The sequence below is a fragment of the Tamandua tetradactyla genome, chromosome 2, assembly GCF_023851605.1.
Source record: "Tamandua tetradactyla isolate mTamTet1 chromosome 2, mTamTet1.pri, whole genome shotgun sequence".
Taxonomy (NCBI): domain Eukaryota; kingdom Metazoa; phylum Chordata; class Mammalia; order Pilosa; family Myrmecophagidae; genus Tamandua; species Tamandua tetradactyla.
Genome location: NC_135328.1, coordinates 180,572,471 through 180,577,930, shown reverse-complemented (window position 1 = coordinate 180,577,930; position 5,460 = coordinate 180,572,471). Strand labels below are relative to the sequence as shown.

Here is a 5,460-nt window from a genome sequence, read left to right as displayed (position 1 = left end):
CTCACTCAAAAGTGGGTGTTAAACTGGATTAGATGGAGATGTGTCTCCACCCATTCCTGGTGGGTCTTGATTGGTTTTACTGGAATCCTTTAAAAGAAGAAATATTTTGGAAAAAGCTAGAGAACAACAAGAGATTTTAAAAGCCTTGAGCTTCTGAGAGAGCCGAACGCACAGATTCACGAAGCAGGGAGTCCACCAGCCAGTGACTTTTGGAGATGAGGAAAACACCTCCTGGGTTGCTGGAGAGAAAGCTAGCAGATGACGCCATGCTCACCATGTGCCTTTCCAGGTGAAAGAGAAACCCTGAACTTCTTTGGCCTTCTTGAATCAATGTATCTTTCCCTGGATGCCTTAGATTGGACATTTCTATAGACTTGCTTTAATTGGGACATTTTCTCAGCCTTAGAACTATAAACTAGCAACTTACTAAATTCCCCTTTTCAAAAGCCATTCTGTTCCTGGTATATTGCGTTCCAGCAGCTAGCAAAGTAGAGCACTATCTAATATACCATTTGATTAACTATCAAAACTGTGTGCATTCTCAAAATATCAAGTAAAAAGTTATTACAAATATCAGCTTTGCTATAGTAGTGAGCTATTTTTTTTCCTTTTTTGGCATGGGCAGGTACTGGGAATCGAACCCGGGTCTCCAGCATGGCAGGCGAGAACACTGCCTGCTGAGCCACTGTGGACCATCCAGTAGTGAGCTATTTTACTAAACTTTTTCAAATTTTTTATTTCAGGAATTTATTTTATCTAATATTACTATAACTGCCTATAGTTTTTTTTTCATCTTTTTTTTTACATGGTCAGACACCAGGAATTGAACCCAGGTCTCTGACATGCCATTTGAGAACTCTGCCAGTGAGCCACCGTGGCCCACACTTTAATCGTTTTTTTAGTGGTAAAATATAACATATATATACAAAGAAAAGAAAGAAAAAAAAAGCAATAATTTTCAAAGCACAGCTACAGAACAGTTCCCAGAGTTTGTCATGGGCTACCGTGCCCTCAACTCAAAATTTTCCTTCTAGCTGTTCCAAAACACTGGCAGCTATATCAGAGTCATAGTAATGAATCATACAGTATTTGTCCTTTTGTATCTGGCTTATTTCATTAAGTATTATGTCCTCAAGATTCATTCATGTTGTCATGTGTTTCAGGACATCATTTTGTCTAAATGCTGCATCATATTCCATCATTTGTATATACCACATTTTGTTTATCGGCTCATCTATATGGCACCTGTATTGTTTCCATCTCTTGGCAATTGTGAATAGTGCTGCTATGAACATCGGCGTGTAAATATCTGTTTGTGTCACTGCCCTCCACTCTTCTGTGGGTATATTGAGTATCGGTATTACCAGGTCATAGGGCAACTCAATATTCAGTTTTCTGAGGAATTGCCAAACTGATTTCCACAGCGGCTGAACCATTTTACACTCCCACCAACAGTGAATAAAGCCACGTCTTCTCGCATCTTCGTGTACTTTGTGATTTTCTGCTGATTTCTTGGCATTTGATTATCTTGATAAGGTTATTTTGAAAGTTGATTTCCCTCACTCGACTAAGATTTTACAATTGCTTGGATTTGCATTGAAGGTCTCCTTTGGCACTTGGTTCGTCAGTAATTCCCAGTCAGATCAAGGCCAAGGCCTCCCGTGGGAGAGGCAATTCTATTTGCAATCTGTAGACTTGGCAGAAAAGTAGTTTGCCAGCATGCACTTTCCCTGTCTTCCCAGCAGATGGTGCGCTTGGACCACCTCTTCCCCTCAAGCCTGTTTCCCCTGACTACAGCAGTAGGCTGGATGGGGTCCAAACCAAATGACCATCCAGTCCATGCAGCAGGTCTCCATGCGTGCCGGAGACTGCCAGCTCTGGGGGTGGGGGGGTGCGGAGTGGGCACTGCACCTTGGAAGAGAATTCACTTGAGGGCGTAATGAGTCTGGCAATCCCCAGGCTTTCGAGTGGAATAACCTCAGACTGTGGGACTGAGAGTTTTGCCTAACTCAGCACGCTCAGAAGCGCCCTGCTCTTTGTCATTTATACACAGAGCAGTTACTGGGTCGCCATGCCCCAGGCAGGCCTCTGGAGTCAGGGAGTCATTCCTGGTGCTTCGGTGTGGTGCTCTCCCTTGTCCCTGCCTTTCTGTCCATGCACACTGCAAGCGCTGTGGGCCTTACAGTGAGAAAGGATACAGATAGCAGAACATAGAATGATGCTCTCGCCTGCTCATTGTCAGATCAGCTCTGCTCTGTGTCCCCTCCTCCTCCTGGGGGGAGGGCCCCCCAGTCTCCCCCAAAAACAGTTGCCTGCACTGGCTTGTCTCAGGGTTGGTGGGTAGGCACTGCCTACACAATATATATAGTAGTATATATTACTGTATCAAAAACACATTTTAGCAGCCTTCACAGTTTATTAAAGCTTCAGTTTACAATCGTTCATATGAAAGATTTCTTACATAGAATGTTCATTTAGAAAGAATCCCACACTTGGAGTCCAGTATCCTGTATCAGAAACGCAGAAGGCCTTCTTCAGTGCAATGTCAGACATTTGACCTCTCTTTATTCATTTTTTTCTTTCAAGAGTTTCCTAATTTTACCTTTGGATCATCGTTTTTGCATGTTTCACTTATTTCCTTTAGTATATCCTCAGGTAAGGCAGGTTGGTATCTGTACAAATAACTATAAGGTCAAAGGTGATAAATGAGGTATTCTAACTCAGACATAGTCAGAGAGTCGACATAATGAAAAGAAATGGCAAGATCAGAGCAGCATCCAGGACCCAATTCCAACACCAAAAGGTTTTAGGTAGATGACCTTTGATTAAGTGGTGGTCCAGTACAAGGGGATGAAAAGTTTCTTTTCCAATGGTATCTCTGGAATCTCCTGTTTCTGTGTTTATAATTGCCATGCATTTCCCCAGTGCTAAGTTTTCAGTGGAGGAACTCTGTGTACATTTGTCCATTTAAAATGCACCAGCAAATCTCTTCAAGGCTTCCTTGCTCAATACATATTGCTCTCCATCACTCAAATAACCTTGCTTTATATAGCGCTTAAATCTTCTCCCAGAGTATATGTTTTTTTCAGGGTGATATTTTGAAAGAAGCCACGCCAAATTGACTACTATGCCATATGTATCATTATCTTCTTTCATAAATCAATGAGCATCTTCTAAATAATGGTCATAAACATACTGAAAAGCTTTAATTCTTCTCTAGGATAACTTTTTTGGTTTTTAATCCCACAGTTGGCAAGTCTTTATTTTCTTCTGAACTCATAAACAAAACCTTATTACGACATTGGGTCCATATGGCTTTGATGTGTGCGGTCTTTTTCTCTAGATCTTGAGGTCCTGTCGTAGCCCAGAAAATAATTATAGCTCTCTGATAGAGTTTGTCAGCAATGACTGTGTCCTCGTCTATATGGTCCCTGGCATCTGCAGAGAAGTTCATCTGTCCTTCTAGGTGATTCTGACCATCATCCTACAAGTGTCTGGCTTGAGAATCATTATGAAGAATATTAGTCTGGGTATCACTTTCTTCTTCCTTCCAACAAGATACTAAATAGCTGAGAACATACAACGAATCTGATTGCTGATCCACAGAAGATTTAAAAATTTAGCCAAGATCTAGAGGTTATTTCCCCAAAGGATATTTCTGACATAAGTGGTGGTTCCCTCTCACCCCTCCTGGGTGGTGAAGAGGGAACGATGGGGGGTGGTGACCATCCCTCCTTTTGGTGGCCATCAGAGTGATGCTGGTCCACTAGCCAGGGCCACCTGCTGCCACCCAGATCATTCCCGGGCGGCGCTGGCAGCGAAGATTGGCCCTGAGCCCCTCACTTTTTGAAGGACAGTTTTTCCAGATAAAGAATTCTTGGCTGGCAGTTTTACTCTTTCAGCGTCTTGAATTTATCATACCACTGCCTTCTCGCCTCCATGGTTTCAGATGAGAAATAGGCACTTAGTCTTATCCAGCTTCCATTGTATGTGAGGAATCACTTGTCTCATGCTGCTTTCAAAATTCTCTCTTTGCCTTTGGCATGTGACATTCTGATTACTAAGTGTCTCAGGGTAGGGCAATTCAGATTTATTCTGTTTGGAGTACTTTGTGCTTCTTGGACCTGTATATTGATGTCTTTCATGAGAGTTGGGAATTTTTTTTTTACCGTTATTTCCTTAGCTATTCTTTCTGTCCCCTTTCACCTCATTGCTCCTTCTGGGACCCCCATGATGCATATATTTGTGTGTTTCATGCTAGCATTTGGATTCCCTGAGACTCTGCTCCAGTTTTTCATTATTTTCCCTATCTGTTCTTCTGTCTGTAAGATTTCAGATGTCCTATCCTCTGGTTTACCAATCAGCTGTTATATGTCTCCTTTTTTCTTTTTTTGCATGGGCAGACACCAGGAATCAAACCCAGATCTCTCGCATGGCTGGTGAGAATTCTGCCACTGAGCCACCATTGTCACACCGCCCTGTATGCCATTTCTTCTATTGTGCCTTTCATTTAATAAGTTCTGTTTCTGTTTTTTGGTTTTTGCTTACTTTCAAATTCTCATTTGTGCTCACTTCCTGTCTTCTTTATATCCTTTATCTTGTTGCAACATTTTCCTTCATCTCCTTGAATTGATTTAGGAGATTTATTTGAACATCTTTAATTAGTTGTTTCAAATCCTGTGCCTCACCTGAAGTTTTATTTTATTCTTTTGATGCAGCCACATCTTCCTGTTTCTTAGTATGGCTTGTCTTTTTTTTTTTTTTTTTTCGGTGTCTATGCATCTGATTTTCTTGGTGAGTTTACTCTGGAGGTCAGTTTCTCTCTCTTGCCCAGGGTTTTCTTGTTGATTGGCTTTGTGCTATAGCTCTTCTTTGGCACTTGGCTCAACACCTATTCTATACCTTCAGAATAGCTCATGTTTTCAGCTCTTAATCATCTGATTCTTGCCCTGAATATATAATAAGCTTTTTGAGATTGCACTATTTGTGCAATTTTTCAACCCCAGGAAAAAGCTTCCTTTTCCCTCTTCCTCCTCTGGAAATGTGACCAGTTCTACTTGTTTTTTATTTGCCTCTACATGTTTTTAACATTCCTTTCATTATTTCTATCTACTTTTATCTGAGGGCTGATTCTTTTTTTTTTCCATTCAACATATATAATCAGTAATTCACAATATCATCACATAGTCGCATATTCATCATCATGATCATTTCTTAGAACATTTGCATCAATTCAGAAAAAGACAACAGAAAAAGAAATAAAATGAAAGCAGAAAAAAGAAGATTATACATACCATACCCCTTACCCCTCCCTTTCATGGATCACTAGTGTTTCAGACTAAGTTTATTTTAACATTTGTTCCCCCATTATTTATTTTTATTCCATATGGTCTACTCATCTGTTGACAAGGTAGATAAAAGGAGCATCAGACACAAGATTTTCACAATCACACAGTCACA

General features: G+C 40.8%; 1 pseudogene; it reads right to left on the bottom strand.

The window, feature by feature from the left end:
* Positions 1 to 2,581: 2,581 nt before the first annotated feature.
* On the bottom strand, positions 2,582 to 3,665 carry LOC143658019 (glycoprotein-N-acetylgalactosamine 3-beta-galactosyltransferase 1 pseudogene; annotated as a pseudogene).
* Positions 3,666 to 5,460: the final 1,795 nt, after the last annotated feature.